The following is an 18,429-nucleotide window of genomic DNA, read 5'->3' as shown; positions in this document are numbered from 1 at the left end:
TCAATTCTACTTGTATGCAATAGGCTTTATGACTATGAAAAGTTTTTACATGAATAATAAAATGTGTCATGATCAAACTAAAAGAGATTTACTAAATACCATATTTATAGGTAAGTAGAAGCTGGGATAACAACTGCAAACTCTATTGATATAGAAATATGGACAAACATACTTAGTGCCTTGGGACAATTGCAGAAAGATGTAATTCAGATGCAAACAGGGTGGAATCAAAACCTAATACAGAATACAACTATAGAGAAAAGTGAAAATGGAATTGAGAAATAATTTGGAATTGGACACCTGGGAATGAAACCCTGCTGCAAAAAAAAAGTACCTAAATATTTTTCACAAGCCTTCACTCATATAACTGAACAATTAGTTATTCAACAATTGCAATATACACTTACTAGTACTGAAATACAAGATTGCACATACTTAGAACAACAGTTAGATTTGGGCGTGTTACTATATATGGAGAGATTAAATAATGTAAAAAGATTAATCATAGAGGAGCTGAAACTTGGCAATCGCAGACTGAAACTTCTGAAAACAAAACTACTAAAACTAACTTCACTAAAAAACATGTTTTCTCCTATACATATGTGAAACTAATATGTTAGATGGGTGCCAGTCCTTCAAGGAGATATATTTGAATTGAGACAATGGAGCCTTAAGAAAAACGTATGTGTCTAAATCAATCTATGTGCTTATAAGTAAAGAAAAATTGTTCATCTATTAAGCTTTGTTTAATGATTTATAATTCCTAATAGTGTTGCACCTTTGGGTTCTATCCTTCGCTCTTTTTCTCTCTTTACATATTACAGTAAGATATACTGCTAAGAGTTACACCTTCTCATTAAGTGACAAATGACAGCCTTACTCATAAAGTCATTCCAAATAGATCACTGGACTAGAGAAGTTTCACCCTAAAGCACTTAGACTTATTCATTTAGTCAGCCTGAATATTGATATGGGGTGTTCTTATTGATTGACTGATCTACTTGATGTAATCTTATGACAAAATATTTGCTTATTATTTGAATTTTACATGATTAACAGTTAAGAAAAATTTTGTTAACTGGCATATAGATCAATGTTCAATACTCATCTAGGTCTCTATAATGACTAGAACAATATTTATATAATATTGAATGGGATCCTAATAGTGTCTTGCTGCTTTAGGACCATTGAATAACTTTTAATAAATGACAATTCTGCCAACATAGATTAAAATGTGAAATTCAGTAATTTTCTGTTTCTATTAACCCTAAAGTTGATTATATTAATGAGGAAACCCATATATAAATTTCAGTGCCTGAATATCATGTTAATGCATTATTTTCAGTATAATGATGTATGTGCTATGAATGATGGAGGCTGCCTGGAAATGAATACTATTTCCGGTAACCTGATACTTGATTTGTAAACTCCAAGTTTCAAGAGGCTTCAGGTGTGTCATTTTAGGAGAGTTCATATGCAATAGACAATGCCAAATGTTACCAGTATGGCATCTTTTGATATATAGATAAAGGATGATAATTGGGATGCTCTTGTGTTTTCCTGACACGTTCTGAGTGGTTCTCCAAAGAAACTTGTGTTCTGTGTCATTCTTGTGTAGGGTTGTCAATAGTCTACAACCTCTATACTAGGTCATTTTCTGAGTATTTATCATATTGCTCCATTAAGGAAAAACTTTCAAGAGCCATGTTCCATGAAAGACTTTGTTCTATATTTTGATACTTGTCCTACTCCTGTACACTTAAATAATGAGTACAGAGGAAGAGCATGGTTTGACCTGCAGCCTTAGAGAATTAATGTGAGTCAGGTACCTACCACTGAATATGTCAATATGCCAGTCCAAATTGGTGCCATAATTGGCTGGTACATATATTCAGGTCCAAGTGTGTATATGTGTATGGAAAGCCAGGGCTTCAGTCAATGATGAGAACTTACAGTCTTGAAGTGAGATGATGACCTGGAAATCATGATCAATAGAATTAAAATGAAGGTAAACCTAGGTGACAATAAAAGGAAATATATATGGAATCATTATTTCCTTTATAGACATTTTGTTTGGTGCTTGAGACAATGAAACCTTAAAAGAAACTTATGTAAACCAATCCTGTCTATCTACTAAAAAGTAAAAAGAAATACTCATCCTATAAACTTTGTTTCAGAGATTTATAATTTTTAATAGTAAGGTACATTCAGGGATTAGTCCACTGTTTTTTTCTCAATGTGTCTTTGAGTAAGACATTCAACCAAGGAATGCAACACTGCATTGATGATCGGTGTCTAGATTCCTTTAGTCATAGTTATATTCCAAATAGAAAATTGACTGGAGAAGATGCACTCCTAAGCATAATAGATTTAAGCAGAAGGTAAACTGAATAGGAATATGGAATTTCCTTTTGAAACAGTGACTGACTTACTTGATGTAAATTTATGTTTCATTTGAACATGAAATTAGTAATATTGAAGTTGAGAAATTTTGATTCACTGGTCCCCAGTACAATGTTTAATCTACTTCAACAAACAAGATGAGAACAATATTTTTATAATTTTACAGGATTCTAAAAGTAACTTTGTGCTACTTTGAAGTACTAAAGAATCTCCCATAGCTGAAGGAAAATGCCATTAAAGAGATTTGAGATACAGTAGTTGGACTGTTAAAGAACTAAAATTTTAAGCTTAAAATTTAGTACTTACACTAAGAAACACACAAAATTACAGATCTTAATATGGACCAAATGTATATAATATAATAAACAATTTTCTATAAATCAGCAGTCCCCAAACTTCTTGACGCTAGGGACCAGTTTCGTGGAAGACAATTTTTCCACAGACCGTGGGGGAGGGGTGGGATGGTTTGGGGATAATTCAAGCTCATTACATTTATTGTGCACTTTATTTCTATTATTATTACATTGTAATGTATAATGAAATAGTTATACAACTCACCATAAAGCAGAATCAGTGGGAACCCTGAGCTTGTTTTCCTGCAACTAGATTGTCCCAGCTGTGGGTGATGGGAGACAGTGACACCCGAAGTGTGTTGTTTATGTCCAGTCTACTCCATAATCTCGTTTTGGTTGCTGTCACTGCAGAAAACCCTGCTGCACAAAGACAGGATGTTGGAAATGGAAGCAGGCTTTGCAGTGCTTTTGTGGCAATGTCAGGATATTACATCTTGACTTTAATCCAGAACATATGGAGATTTGAAGTTGTCTCAAACGTACTTTTAAGGCCACCGTAATTTGCGATCTCAAGCAGTTGATCCTCTTCTAGCACGGACAGTCAATTCACCTGGTTTATTCACAAATGAGTCACGGATCCATTCCTTCCCAGTTTAGGGGTCTTTTGTGGTTCGGAAGTAATGCTCAAACTCTTTTGAAAGCTGAGATAGGTGATCATGCACCAGCTGGGAGGAAGAAGTCCCTGGCTAAGTGTCTTTCAAAATCTCTGCTAGTGTTTGAAACATGTCAAAAAGCCATGTTCATTTGTTGCCCCCATAACTCCAGTTTGGCTTTGAATGCAGCCACTTTATCTGCTGACTTGAGCACAGTTGTCATTCTCCCCTGAAGTGACAGATTGAGTTCGTTGAGCAAATTGAATATGTCACACAAGTAAGCAAGTTTTGTGACCCATTCTGTGTCACTGAAGTGTGCTGCCAGTGGTGACAGTTTTTTAAAAGAAATCCCTGGAGTGGCTCTCATAGCTCAAAAACTCAGGCCAATGATCTACCTTTAGAAAGCCATGTCACTTCTGTGTATAGGAGAAGACATATGTGCTCTGCATCCATCTCCTCCCAGAGCTGCACGAACAGACGTGAGTTAAGGGCATGTACTTTAATATGGTTGATAATTGTAATCACATCCTGTAAAACGCTAATAAGTTCAGGTGACATTTTCCAGCCAGCCAGCATTTCTCTATGGATGACACAGTGTGTAGACTCACATTCAGAAGTGACCTCTTTGACCCGAGCAGTGAAACCACAAAGCCGTCCAGTCATGGCAGCCGCTCCATCCATGCATATACCAACACAAAATGACCAGTTCAGTTTTCCTGATATGTAATCATTCAAAGACTTGGATAGTTCTGCAGCTGTGGTGTTGGTTGGCAACAAAAGTGCACATAACATCCTCATGCACATCCTCCTGGAAAATATATTGCACCCAAACAAGCATTGTTGCCTTGTGGTCAACATTGGTAGACTCCTCAACCTGGATTGCATACCACGGTGACTCACTGATCCTCTCTAACAATTGTTCCTCAATATCCTCTGCTATTTCATCAATTTGTCTATTTATGATGCTAGCTGAAAAAGGAACATGTGCCACCTTTTGAACTGCAGCCTCTCCTAAATGTTCACAACCAACGTCCTTAGAAGCAGACAAGGTCAACTCTTCACCAATAGTAAAGGGCTTCTTAGCTTTAGCAATGCCGTTAGCCACTAAGAATGATGCTCTCAGTGCAGACACATTTGATGAAGTTGTGGCCTTCAATAATTACTTCTGTTCTTCGTGTCCATGTTTTGTTCTTTTGAAAAACTCCAAAGTCTTGTCTTTTAATTCAGGGTGATTAGTCTCCATGTGGTGAAGCAGTTTTTGAAGGTTTCAAGGCTTTGTTGGATAGTCAGTTGCCACATATAATACAAAGTGGGCTTGGAGAATGTGAATCACCTGTTGCAATGAACCCATAATTTAAGTAGGACTCTTGGTATTTTCTTTTAAATACAGCTTTTTTTATTTGGCAGTATTGGAGTCTTCTGCTGTCTCATGATTGGGTCTTTCCCAATTTTCAAAGAAGCTCTCCAGCAAAGTTTGTTTTTTATTCATTTTGGCTAGGGTTAGCTTGTGGGCTTACCAAAACTGTGACTGAGAAAAGTGCACAGTATGGGAAAGAGTTGTGGATGGAAGTAGTAAATAAAATAGTGGGAAGGCCACGCACAGACTAAAATGATTGTTGAATTCTGACTTAAAGCCTGCCACCAGATGCAGCTGTACAATTGAAGTACATCAACTCACTTGACACTATAAATCTGCCACCAGATGCAGCTTAATTGTCACTTGCCACTCACAGATAGGGTTTTTTTTTTTACAGATAGGGTTTTGATATGAGTCTGCAAGCAATTGATTTATTATGGTCTCTGTGTAATCAAACCTCTCTGCTAATGATAATCTGTATTTTTAACCACTCCCCAGCTCTAGCATCACCACCTCAGCTCCATCTCAGATCATCAGGCATCAGATTCTCATAAGGAGCATGCAACCTAGATCCGTGGCATGTGCAGTTCACAGTAGGGCTCACAGGCCTATGAGAATCTAATGCTGCCACTGATATGAAAGGAGGAGCTCAAGTGGTAGTGTGAGCAATGGGGAGTGGCTGTAAATAGAGATGAAGCTTAGCTCACTCACCGGCCACTCACCTCCTGCTGTGTGGCCTGGTTCCTAACAGGCCAAGGACTGGTACCAGCCTGTGGCCTGGGGGTTGGGGACCCCTGCTATAAATGATGCCATAAGATTCTCATTTAAAATTGACTATGCTAGTGTCACTGAATGAAAAGTATTTTTTCTCAATGAGTGACCAACTAACTTTAAAGAATTATCAAGGGCAAATCCAATATTTTTGATGAGATATTTACTGATCTGTGGTTGCCAGGTGATGATGTGATTTTTTTAACTAAATATATAAGAAGGCATATTTACATTGATTATGAAATACATTTCTTCTGTACCTATAAAGTGGGTAAGATATTGAAGAAAACACACAATATGACAATGGCTTATTAACCATGTTCAAAAAGGCTAAAATTCATGTTCAAGCATCACTAAAAATTCAAAATGACAACTGTACTGTTATTTTATTTGTAATCCAAAGACTCATGTGGCTTCAGAAATAGAACTTGGGGAAGTTCTTATGCAAAGAGAAAAATACAGAGATAACAATATAGATCAGTGTTTAATAAAATAAAATTGATCAGTGAAATGACCTCATGTTTCCTGAACACTAAAGGTGGAAAAAAGGAAAACTAACTCACAACCATTCTAATTCTACAGGAAAAAATGAAAGGTAAACAAAACTATAATAACATTCAAAAAATATATAATGATAATTAAAAACAGAAATATTTAGGATATTTAAGTGAACATATACAATTACATCAATCCGAAAATTGAGAAAGTAAAAAAGAACAAAAAATATTGTATATAATAAAAAATAACACTAAAAATATTTCTTCTAAATATCAAAAAATATTATGGAAATAATATTCAGCATAATGTATTAATTTTAAAATATTTTGTGGTACGCATGTTGAAGAAAGGAAAATGATACATGAAAATAGCAGAAAGGATTAGAAAAGAAAAATTATATTATCGTCAAGAGAGGTGATGGTCTAAAAATCATGCTCAACAGGATTGTGCTGAAGCACAAGGGAATTGGTCATCCAGGGGCAGGAGGATGCAATCTTCCTGTCCCTTCCAGAGCCCTTGGATGTGGGTGTGGATGCACCCTATCCTTCTAGGAAAGCATGTGAGACTCTACCTTGTCTAGTGGCTTCCATGTGGAAAAGGCATAGTCCTGTCTTTGGCTTTCTTTCCTGATTCCTAGTTCCACAACCCGTCCGGAGGCCTTAGGCGGGGCCTTCTTAGCCCTTTCTCTTCAAATTGTGTCTTTCAGTCAGACTTTCTGGCAAGGGTCTCGCCACAGCCTGAATGTTTCGAGGTGAGTGGCTTTCTTTGGTCCTTGACACAGGCCCCAAAGGACATTGGATTATGTGGGATGCCCAGCTAAAAGCAGTCAAGAGAGAGGAGTCCTTTCAGGAACCTCAGTCGTCCCAAAGGGGGATTTCTGCTGTGGCACCACAACTAAGGGCTACGATCTTAGGAAATGAAAAACCTTTCATTAGACCTGAATTCTAATCAGATTGCACATGGAAGAAATGTTTCCTTCCCTGGGCCCCTGAGCACACCTCAAAGCAGAGTACTCTGATCAACTGAGGGGACAGTCATTTGTGGTGTGTATTTTGCAGTCTCCAAAGAACCATCGGTAGAGAAGAATCATGCCCCAAGACAGGAGATGGTGAGAGGCAGGCAAGAAGAACCCATCCACCAGGTCTTGGCATGTAGACACTGCTGGCTATTGAGAGAGCTGAAGGGCGGCCCCTGGGTTTAATGGGACTTGGGCAGGTAACTTTCAGGGATGGTGGGGTCTCGGTGAAGTTCATTGTTCCTGATACTCCCTCTGGTGGATTTCGCTTCAACAACTAGCAGCCATTGCATCTCCTGTGGAGTTCTTCCAGTAGGGGAGACACTGCCGTCAAAGACAGCACCCTCAAGAGGAGAAACCCCTTTTGAGTGTGCTTACCTAGTAAGGTTGTTGAGAGCCCTTCTGAGCCCTGGGATCATCTCCATTGTGAGGCCCTGTTGCCCGAAGTGGAGGGGGACCCAATGATGTGGGCCAAGGAGGGAGTAGTTGCACTGCTGTTCTTTGGGGGCCTTCGATGGTCCATAAAACGGGCTGCTGCACCAAAAGATGATGGCTCTTATTCCCGGCCTGAACGTTCACATGCAGGGCTTTGCCAGGTTGACTAGTGCTCAGCCCATGGGCCCATCTCCAAATAATTGCTTCTTCAAGTATCCATTCCATGGGAATTCATGGCCTCGTTTTCTGTGTTTTGGCAGGCAAGTGGCCAAGCCGAATGTCCCATTGACCTCCCCATGCTTGCATGGACCAGAATCGACCCCAAAGGAACGTCTCTGTTCCCCAGCACACGTCCAGAGAGTTTTGGTGGCCAAGAAGCCATGGCAACAGGCCTTCTGATGGGAGGTGAGCAACTGATGCTCTGCCTTCTCTCAGCAGTCTTTTAGATATTCGTCATTTCTTCATTCCTTGATACATTATTTATGTACGCATTCATACACAGATCCACACGTCCACTGGTTCATTTGTGTTTGTTAGTATATATAGAGGGAGAGAGGGAGAAAAATAAGGAGCTAGGGAGGTAGGGACCTAGAAAGGTACGTAGGTGGGTTGGTAGATAGGTAGGTAGGTAGGTGTTAGGTATGCGTTTCAGATAGATACTTATGTCAATGCATATAGGTACATTTGGTCACTCTTTGTGTTTATGCATGTATCCCTGTTGGTATGTCTTGTAGTATCATCCGATGCATGAAGATGTACATGCAACTACACCCAATGCCTAACGCTATGGACTAGGAGTTGACACAAATGTCCTACTCCTCTCTAAGCAGACAACGTCCCCAGGAGAAGGAAGATATGAGTTTGGACTGCTGCCTATGGTGAAATCAATGTCAGCCTTGGTCCAACACCTGGAAGAGATAGAAAGTCACGTCTTTTTGAGCATCCTCATTTCCAGAAAGCATCTGAGGTAAGACTACTCAAGTGCCAGGGCACGGAGGTGTGGGGATTGCCTTGGTCGGGTCAACGATGAGAACTCATATGGTCCTGAAGAGACATTATGACCTAACTATCATGCTCAATAGGATTATGCTGAGGCCCAGTGGAGGTGGCCATCCAGGGGCAGGAGTTTGTGAATTCTCCTGTCCCTTCCAGAGCCCTGAGGTGTGGGTGTGGAGGCCCCTATCCCTCAAGGAAGCCCTTGAGACTCTACCATGTCAAGGGTCTTCCATGTGGCGAAGACATGGTCCTGTCGTTGGCTTTATTTCCTGATGCCTGGTTCCACAGCCCAACCAAAGGCCGTAGTCGGGGCCTTTCCTTAGCCCTTTCTCTTCAAATTATGTCTTTCAGTCAGACGTTCTGGCAAGTATCTCACCATGGTCTGAATGATTCGAGGAAAGTGGCTCTCTTTGATTTTTGACAGAGGCCCCAGTGGACATTGGACAGTTGGGGAGGCCCGGAGAGTTGGGGAGGCCCATCTCAAAGCTGTCAAGAGGGGGGAAATCCTTTCAGGAACCTCAGTCTTTGCAAAGGGAAGATTTCTGCTGTGGCACCACATCTAAGGACTAGCTAGCTTCTCAGCCACTTAAAAGCCTTTCATTAAAACTGAGTTCTAGTCAGGTTGCACATGGAGGCAACGTTTCCTTCCCTGAGCCCCTGGGGAACATCCAGGCGTACATAGGTAAATAGTCGTTAGGTATGCGTGTCAGCTAGATGTTTATGTTAATGTGTATGGGTACATTTAGTCACATTTTTTGTTCGTGGAAGTGTTCTTGGATGTACAAGACATGTGTTGGTATGTCTTGTATCATCATTTGATGCATGAAGGTGTACACGCATGACCCCCAATGCCTAAGGGTTGGACTAGGAGGTGACACAGCTGTCTGTCCTACTCCTCTCTAGCCAGATAACATCCCCAGGGGAAGAAAGATCTGAGTTAGGCCTGCTGCGTATGGAGCAAGGGTTGTCTGCATTGGTCCAGCACCTGGAAGAGACAGAAACTCACGTCATTTGGGACATCCTCATTTTCAGAAAGCTTCGGAGGTAAAGCCTACTCAAGTAAGGGGGCACGAATGCGTGGGGAGTGCCTCAGTTGGGTCAATGATGTGAACTCATATGGTTAAGAGAAATGATGGCCTAAAAATCATGTTCAATAGGATTATGCTGAGGCCCAATGGAGGTAGCCATCCAGAGGCAGGAGGTTGGGGATTCTCCTTTCTCTTCCAGAGACCAGGGGTGTGGGTTTGGAGGCCCCCATCCCTCTAGGAAAGCCCTTGAGACTCTACCGAGTCTAAGGGCTTCCATGTGGCAAAGACATAGTCCTGTCTTCACCATGCTTTCCTGATCGCTGGTTCTGATGCCCACCTGGAAGCCATAGGCGGGACATTTCCTTAACTCTTTCTCTTCCTATTGTGTCTTTCAGTTAGATGTTCTGGCAAGGGCTTCACCACGGCCTGAATGATTCGAGGTGAATGGCTTTCTTTTTGAGACAGTGGGCCCAGTGGATGTTGGACAATGGGGGTGGACCATCTCAAAGCCTTCAAGAGGGAGGAGTCCTTTCGGGAACCTCAGTCCTCGCAAAGGGGGGAACACTGCTGCCCCACCACATCTAAGGACTAGCTTCTCAGGCACTGCAAAGCCTTTCATTAGACCTGTGTTCTAGTCAGGCTGCACATGGAGGCAATGTTTCCTTTCCTGGGCCCCAGTGGAACATCCACACAGGTCTGTGTGTACCTCAAGGCAGAGGATGCTGATCTATTGAGGAGACAGTCACTTTTGGTGTTTGTTTTGCAGTCTCAAAAGGACCATTGGTAAGGAAGAACTGAGCCCCAGGAGAGGAGAAATTGACAGGCAGGTAAGAAACTGTCCACAGGGTTTTGGCAAGTACATGCTGCTGGCTACTGAGAGAGCTGGAGGACAGCCCCTGAGCTTAAATGGAGCTTGGCCAGGTCACTTTCAGAGATGGTGGTGTCTTGGTGAGGCCAATTACACCTGATGGGACATCTGATGGATTTTCCTTTGCCCAATCGGGTCCAGTGATTCTCATGGGGAGCTCTTCCTCTCTAGGAGCCACTGCCTTCAAAGAGAGCACCCTCAAGAGGAAATAACCCTTCTGAGGGGGCACTCCTAGTAAGGCCGTTGAGAGCCCTTCTGAGCCCTGGGATCATCTCCATTGTGAGGCCCTGTTGCCCGAAGTGGAGGGGGACCCAATGATGTGGGCCAAGGAGGGAGTAGTTGCACTGCTGTTCTTTGGGGGCCTTCGATGGTCCATAAAACGGGCTGCTGCACCAAAAGATGATGGCTCTTATTCCCGGCCTGAACGTTCACATGCAGGGCTTTGCCAGGTTGACTAGTGCTCAGCCCATGGGCCCATCTCCAAATAATTGCTTCTTCAAGTATCCATTCCATGGGAATTCATGGCCTCGTTTTCTGTGTTTTGGCAGGCAAGTGGCCAAGCCGAATGTCCCATTGACCGCCCCATGCTTGCGCAGACCACCATCGAGCCTGGAGGAACATGTCCATTCTGCAAGACATGTCTGTAGAGTTTTCCTGGCCAAGAAGCCCTCACCCCAGGACTTCTGATGAAAGGAGAGGCAATGATGCTTTGCCTTCACCTGGGAGTCTTCAGGGATTCATCTATTCTTCCTTCCCGGAAACATTAGTTTAGTACCTATTCATGCACAGATCCAACTGTCCACTGGTTCCTTTATGTTTCTAAGTCTGGATGGAAGGAAGGAGAGAGAAAAGTAAGGATAGGAAGGTAGGGAGCTAGAAAGGTAGGTAGGTGGGTCAAGAGGTAGGTAGGTTGATAATTGTTAGGTATGTGTGTCAGGTAGATGCGTACAGGTACATTTGGTCACACTTTGTGGTCGTGGAAATGTTCCTGGATGTACAAGACATGTGTTAGTATGTCTCATAGCATCATTCAATGCATATAGTGGTACATGTATTACCCCCCCCCAATGCCTAATGGTATGGACTCGGAAGTGACACAGCTGTCCTACTCCTCTCTAGCCAGATAACATCCCCAGGGGAAGAAAGATCTGAGTTTGAGCTGCTGCCTATGGAGCAAGCAATGTCAGACTTGTTCCAGCACCTGGAAGAGACAGAAAGTCACATCCTTTTGGGCATCCACATCTCCAGAGAGCATCTGAGGTAAGCCTACTCAGGTGCCATGGCACCGATACGTAGGGAATGCCTCAGCTGGGTCAATGATGAGAACTCATATGGTCATGAAGAGAGATGAGGACCAAAAATCATGCTCAATAGGATTACGCTGAGGCCCAAAGGAGATGGCCATCCAGGGGCCAGAGTTTAGGGGAATATCTTATCTCTTCCAGAGCCCAGGGGTGTGGGTGTGGAGACCCCCTATCCCTCGAGGAATGCCCTTGAGACTCTACCGTGTCTAGGAGCTTCCAAGTGGCAAAGACGTTGTCCTGTCTTCACCTTGCTTTCTTAATCCCTGTATCCAATGCCCGCCTGGAGGCCATAGGCGGGACCTTTCCTTAGCTCTTTCCCTGCAAATTGTGACTTTCATTCAGACAATCTGGCAAGGGTCTCCCCACGGCTTGCATAATTCGAGGTGAGTGGCTCTCTTTGATTTTTGGCAGAGTCCACAATGGACGTTGGACTATGGGGGAGGCCCCCTCAAAGCCATGAAGGGGGGTATTCTTTTCAGGAACCTCAGTCCTAGGAAAGTGAGGGATTTCTGCTGTGGTACCACATCAAAGGACTAGTTTCTCAGGCACTGAAAAGCTTTTTGTTAAACCCGAGTTCTACTCAGGTTGCACCTGGAGGCAACGTTTCCTTCCCTGGGCCCCTGGGGAACATCCACACAGGTCCCTGCACACCTCAAGGCAGAGCACACTGATCTACTGAGAAGACAGTTACTTGTGATGTGTGCTTTGCCATCTCCAAAGAACCATAGGTAGTGAAGAATCATGCCCCAGGCCAGGAGATAGTGAGAGTCATTCAAGAACCCATCCACCGGATCTTGGTAGGTACATGCTGTTTGCTATTGAGAAGCTGAAGGGCAGACCCTGAGCTTTAATGGGACTTGGCCAGGTCACTTTTAGGGGTGGTGGTGTCTCAGTGAGGCCAGTTGTTCTTGATGGGCCCTCTGATGTGTTTTGCCTCCCACTCTCATCCAGTGATCCTCCAGGGAGTTCTTCCTCTGTGAGGCCACTGCCTTCGAAGAGAGCACCCTCCAGAGTAGAAACTCCTTCTGACTGTCCATTTCTAGTAAAGCTGTTGAGAACCCTTAGGAGCCCTGGTATCATCTCCATTGTGAGTCCCTGTTTCCCTGAAGTAGAGTCATGGCCCCATGATATGGGCTTAGGATGGATTAATTGCACTGCTGTTGTTTGTAGGCCTTGGGCATGCAATGGATGGAGATGCTGTGCACCAATAGACAGTAGCTCTTTTCCTGGCCTGAACATTCCCATTCAGGGCTTTGCCAGTTTCACTGGTGCTGAACCCATTTGCCCATCTCCATATATCTGCTCCCTTGATCATCCAATTTTGGGGACTCATGTCCTTGTTTCTGAGTGTTGGTGGGCAAGTGGCCAAGCCCAATGTGCTGTCAGCCACCCCGTGCTTGCACAAACCAGGATCGAGCCTGGAGGAACATTTCCATTCCATAAGACATGTCCATAGAGTTTGGCGGGCCAAGAAGCCCTTGCCCCAGGCCTTCTGAGGGGAGGAGAGCCAATGATGCTCTGTCTTCACCTGGGAGTCTTTAGCAATTCATCAATTCTTCCTTCCGTAATACATTAGTTCTGTATTTATTCATGCACAGATCCATTGGCCAATGGCTCATTTATGTTTGTAAGTCTGGGAGGAGGGAGGAAGACAGAAAAGTAAGGAGATAGGGAGGTAGGGAGCTAGAAAGGTAGGTAGTTGGGTCGGGAGGTAGGTAGGTAGATAGGTATTAGCTGTGCGTTTCAGGTAGGTGTTTATGTTAATGCATACAGGTACATTTGGTCAGATTTTGTGTTCGTGGAAGTCTTTCTGGATGTACAAGACATATGCTGGTATGTCTTGTAGCATCATTTGATGTATATAGGGGTTCATGTATGACTCCCTGATGCTTAACGGTATAGACTAGGAGTTGACACAGCTGTCCTACTCCTCTCTAGCCAGACAATGTCCCCAAGGGTAGGATGATCTGACTTTGGCCTGGTGCCTATGGGACAGGCGATGTCAGCCTTTGTCCAGCTCCTGGAAGAGAGAGAAAGTCATGTCCTTTGGGCAGTCACATTTCCAGAGAGCATCTGAGGTAAGCCTACTCACGTGCCAAGGAACAGATGCATAAGGAGTGCCTCGGTTGGGTCAGTTATGAGAACTCATATGGTCCTGAAGAGAGATGATGACCTAAAAATCATGCTCAGTAGGATTACACTGATGCCCAAAGGAGGTGGCCATCCAGGGCCTGGAGGTTGAGGATTCTCTTGTCCCTTCCACAGCCCTGGAGTGTGGGTTTGGAGGCCCCCTATTCCTGGAGGAAATCCCTTGGGACTCTACCTTGTCTAGGGGCTTCCACATGGTGAAGATGTGATCCTGTCTTTGGGTTTCTTTCCTGATCCCTTGTTCCTCTGCTTGCCCAGAGGCCATAGGCGGGACCTTCCTTAGCTCTTCCCCTTCAAATTGTGTCTTTCAGTCAGACATTCTGGCAAGGGTCTCACCACAGCCTGAATGATTCGAGGTGAGTGGCTCTCTTTGATTTTTGACAGAGGCCCATTGGAAGTTGGACGATGGGGAAGGCCCACCTCAAAGTCGTCAAGAAGGGGGAGTCCTTTCAGGAGCCTCAGTCCTTGCAAAGGAGCGGATTTCTGCTGTGGCACCACATATAAGGACCAGTTTCTTGGGCACTGAAAAGACTTTCATTAGACTTGCGTTCTAGTCAGGTTGCACCTGGAGGCAATGTTGCCTTCCCTGGGCCCCTGGGGAACATCCACACAGGTCTGAGTGCACCAGAAGGCAGAGCACACTGACATACTGAAGGGACAGTCACTTGTGATGTGTGCTTTGTTGTCTCCAAAGAACCATCAGTAGGGAAGAATCGTGCCCCAGGACAGGAGAAGTTGAGAGGCAGGCAAGAACCCGTCCACTGGGGCTTGGTAGGTAGATGCTGCTTGCTATTGAGAAAGCTAAAGGGCAGCCCCTGAGCTTTAATGGGAGTTGGCCAGGTTACTTTCAGGTATGGTGGGGTCTTGGTGAGGCCAGTTCTTCCTGATGAGACCTGATGGATTTTGCTTCACCCACTAGTGGTCAATGAGTCTCCTGGGGAGTTCTTCCTCCCCGGGAGCCCCTGCCTTCAAAGAGAGCACCCTCAAGAGGAGAAACCCCTTCTGAGTGTGCATTCCTAGTAAGGCTGTTGAGAACCCTCTTAGCCCTGAGATCATCTCCATCTTGAGGGCCTGTTTACCAAAGAAGAGGGGTGGCTCCATGGCATGGGCTGAGGAGGGAGTACTTGAATTGCTGTTGTTTGGGGGCCTTCCATGGGCCACAAGAATGGACGCTGAACCAACAGACGATGGCTCTTGTCCCTGGCCTGAATGTTCCATGAAGAGCTTTGCCAGGTGGACTGCTGCTGAGCCCATGGGCCCGTCTCCACATATCTGATTCTTCCCGCATCCATTCTGTGGGACTTCCTGGCCCCATTTTCTGTGTGTTGGTGGGCAAGTGGTCAAGCCCAGTATCCCATCGACCACCCCATGATTACACAGACCAGGATCGAGCCCAGAGTAACATCTCCATTCCGCAAGACAGATCTATAGAGTTTTACTGGCCAAGAAGCCCTTGCCTCAGGCCTTCTGATGGGAGGAGAGCCAGCGATGCTCTGCTTTCACCTGGGAGTCTTTAGTGATTCATCAATTCTTCCTTCCCTGTCACATTAGTTATGTAACTATTCATACACAGATCCACTTGTCACTGGTTCCTTTATGTTTGTATGGAGGGAGGGAGAGAGAAAGGCAAAGAGGTAGAGAGGTGGGGAGCTAGAAATGTAGGTACATGAGTTGGTAGGTAAGTAGGCAGGTAGGTAGATGAGTGTTAGGTATGCGTTTCAGGTAGGTGTTTATGTTAATGCATACAAGTACATTTGGGCACACTTTGTGTTCGTGGAAGTGTTCCTAGATGTACAAGACATCTGTTGGTATGTCTCATAGCATCATTCGATGCATGTACGTGTACACGCATGACTCCCTAATGCCAATGGTATGGACTTGGAGTTGACACAGCTGTCCTGCTCCTCTCTAGCCAAAGTCCCCATGGGAAGGAAGATCTGAGTTTGGTCCACTGCCCATGGAGCAAGTGATGTCAGCCTTTGTCCACCACCTGTAAGAAACAGAAACTCAGTTCCTTTTGGGCATCCTCATTTCCAGAAAGCATGTGAGGTAAGCCTACTCATGTTCCAGGGCACGGATGAGTGGGGAGTGCCTCGGTTGGGTCAATGGTGAGAACTCATATGGTCCTGAAGAGACATTATGACCTAACAATCATGCACAATAGGATTACACTGAGGCCCAAAGGAGGTGGCCATCCAGGGGCCAGAGTTTAGGGATTCTCCTGTCCCTTCCAGAACCCTGGAGTGTGAGTGTAGAGGCCACCTATCCCTGGAGGAGAGCCCTTGGGACTCTACCATGTCTAGAGGCTTCCACGTGGCAAAGACGTGATCCTGTCTTCAGCTTTCTTTCCTGATCCCTGATTCCACTGCCTGCCCCGAGGCCCTAGGTGGTGCCTTTCTTTAGCTCTTTCTCTTCAAATTGTGTCTTTCAGTCAGATGTTCTGGCAAGGGTCTCGTCACAGCCAGAATGATTTGAGTGAGTGGCTGTCTTTGATTTTTGACAGAGGCCTCAATGGACTTTGGGTTATGGGGGAGGCCCACATCAAAGGCGTCAAGACGGGGTAGTCCTTTCTGGAACCTCAATCCTCGCAAATGGGGGATTTCTGCTATGGCACCACATCTAAGGAACTAGTCAGCTGATTTCTGCTATGTCACCACATCTAATGACATAGTCAGAGTGCACATGGAGACAACATTTCCTTCCCTGGGCCCCTGGGGAACATCCACACTGGTTTGTGCCCACCCCAAGGCAGAGCACACTGATCTACTGAGGGGACAGTCACTGCTATGTGTGCTTTGCCTTCTCCAAAGAACCATCGGTAGGGAAGAATCATGCCCCAGGCCAGGAGGTGGTGAGAGGCATTCAAGAACCCATCCACTTGCCCTTGGCAGGTAGACACTGCTTGCTTTTGAGAAGCTGAAGGGCAGTCCCTGAGCTTTAATGGGACTTGGCCAGGTCACTTTTAGGGATGGTGGTGTCTCAGTGAGGCCAGTTGTTCCTGATGGGCCCTCTGATGGGTTTTGCCTCCCACTCCCGTCCAGTGATCCTCCTGGGGAGCTCTTCCTCTGTGGGAGTCAATGCCTTTGAAGAGAGCACCCTCCAAAGTAGAAACTCCTGACTGTCCATTTCTAGTAAAGCTGTTGAGAACCCTTAGGAGACCTGGTATCATCTCCATCATGAGCCCCTGTATGCTTGAAGTAGAGGCATGGCCCCATGTTATGGGGTTAGGACAGAGTAATTGCAGTGCTGTTGTTTGTAGGCCTTGGGCATGCCATAGATGGAGACGCTGCACCAATAGTCAATGGTTCTTGTCCTGGCCTAAACATTCCCATTCAGGGCTTTGCCAGTTTCACTGGTGCTGAGCCCATTTGCCCATCTCCATATATCTGCTTCCTTGATCATCCAATTTTGGGACTCATGTCCTCATTTTTTGAGTGTTGGTGGGCAAGTGGCCAAGCCCAATATGCCATCAGCCATGCTTGCACAGACCAGGATCAAGCCCAGAGGAACACCTCTGTTCCCCAAGACTCATCCTTAGAACTTTGCTGGCTGAGAGTCTCTCACTTTAGAAGGAGAGCCAATGATGCTCTGCCTTCTCTTGGAAGTTTCTTAGGGATTCGTCATTTCTACATATCTTGACATATTATTCATATATACATTTATGCACTGATCCACTCGTCCACTGGTTCCTTCATGTTTGTAATAATGTATGGAGGGTGGGAGGGAGGGATAAAAGTAAGGATTTAGGGAGGTAAGGAGTAGAGAGGTAGGTGTTTGCTTTGGTAGGTATGTAGGTAGATACTTAGGTTTTAGATATGCATTTCAGCTACTTGTTTATGTAATGTGTATAGGTGCATTTTGTCACTCTTTGTGTTCCTGAATGTATCACTGTTGGTTTGTCTTGTAGCATCATTTGATCCATGAAGGTGTATCATGCATGACCCCCAATTCCTAAAGTGATGGAGTAGGAGTTCTCACTGCTGTCCTACTCCTCTCTAGCTAGACAATTCCTCAGAGGAATTCAGTTCCTTGTTTGGCCTGCTTCCTGTGGGTCAATCAATGTCAGCCTTGGTCCAGCACCTGGAAGAGACAGATACCCACTTCCTTTTGGGCACCCTCATTTCCAGAAAGCATCTGAGGTAAGGCTACTCAGGTGCCAGTGCCCCAATGTGTGGGGAGTGCCTCGGTTGGGTCTATGATGAGAACTTATATGGTCCTGAAGAGAGAGAATGACCTAAATGTCATGCTCAATAGGATTACACTGAGGCCCAATGGAGGTGGCCATCCATGGGCAGGAGGTTGGGGATACCCCTGTCCCTTACAGAACCCTGGGCTGTGGGTATGGAGGAAGGAAAGCTCTTGAGACTCTACCATGTTTAGGGGTTGCCACATGGCCAAGACGTGGTCTTGTCTTTGGCTTTCTTTCCTGATCCCTAGTTCCACCGCCCAGCCCAGATGCCATAGGCGTGGCTTTTCCTTATCTCTTTCTTTTGATTTGTGTTTTTCTCTTATACCTTCTGGCAAGGTTTTTCCACGACCTGAATGTTTCGAGTTGAGAGACTCTCTTTGGTCCTTGACACAGGCTTCAGAGGACTTTGGACTATGAGGGAGGCCCATCTTAAAACATCTGGAGGGGGGAGTTATTTTGGGAACCGCAATC

General features: G+C 44.9%; 8 non-coding genes across 8 annotated transcripts; all 8 read left to right on the top strand.

The window, feature by feature from the left end:
• Positions 1–1,932: 1,932 nt before the first annotated feature.
• Positions 1,933–2,011, top strand: LOC112397653 (small nucleolar RNA SNORD115). The gene has a single exon (XR_003002839.1). It is a non-coding gene; the product is annotated as a small nucleolar RNA SNORD115 (small nucleolar RNA).
• Positions 2,012–6,352: 4,341 nt separating this feature from the next.
• On the top strand, positions 6,353–6,433 carry LOC112397652 (small nucleolar RNA SNORD115). The gene has a single exon (XR_003002838.1). It is a non-coding gene; the product is annotated as a small nucleolar RNA SNORD115 (small nucleolar RNA).
• Positions 6,434–8,442: 2,009 nt separating this feature from the next.
• Positions 8,443–8,523, top strand: LOC112397665 (small nucleolar RNA SNORD115). Its single transcript, XR_003002848.1, has one exon. It is a non-coding gene; the product is annotated as a small nucleolar RNA SNORD115 (small nucleolar RNA).
• Positions 8,524–9,516: 993 nt separating this feature from the next.
• On the top strand, positions 9,517–9,594 carry LOC112397651 (small nucleolar RNA SNORD115). The gene has a single exon (XR_003002837.1). It is a non-coding gene; the product is annotated as a small nucleolar RNA SNORD115 (small nucleolar RNA).
• A 2,033-nt stretch (positions 9,595–11,627) lies between these two features.
• On the top strand, positions 11,628–11,707 carry LOC112397650 (small nucleolar RNA SNORD115). The gene has a single exon (XR_003002836.1). It is a non-coding gene; the product is annotated as a small nucleolar RNA SNORD115 (small nucleolar RNA).
• Positions 11,708–13,749: 2,042 nt separating this feature from the next.
• On the top strand, positions 13,750–13,830 carry LOC112397661 (small nucleolar RNA SNORD115). Its single transcript, XR_003002844.1, has one exon. It is a non-coding gene; the product is annotated as a small nucleolar RNA SNORD115 (small nucleolar RNA).
• Positions 13,831–15,868: 2,038 nt separating this feature from the next.
• LOC112397664 (small nucleolar RNA SNORD115) lies at positions 15,869–15,949 on the top strand. The gene has a single exon (XR_003002847.1). It is a non-coding gene; the product is annotated as a small nucleolar RNA SNORD115 (small nucleolar RNA).
• A 2,009-nt stretch (positions 15,950–17,958) lies between these two features.
• On the top strand, positions 17,959–18,039 carry LOC112397663 (small nucleolar RNA SNORD115). The gene has a single exon (XR_003002846.1). It is a non-coding gene; the product is annotated as a small nucleolar RNA SNORD115 (small nucleolar RNA).
• Positions 18,040–18,429: the final 390 nt, after the last annotated feature.

This window comes from Neophocaena asiaeorientalis, unplaced genomic scaffold (assembly GCF_003031525.2).
Source record: "Neophocaena asiaeorientalis asiaeorientalis breed wild unplaced genomic scaffold, Neophocaena_asiaeorientalis_V1.1 scaffold765, whole genome shotgun sequence".
NCBI classification, from domain to species: domain Eukaryota; kingdom Metazoa; phylum Chordata; class Mammalia; order Artiodactyla; family Phocoenidae; genus Neophocaena; species Neophocaena asiaeorientalis.
The sequence above is the reverse complement of the archived record's forward strand: the minus strand, read 5'-3'. Positions and strand labels throughout refer to the sequence as shown.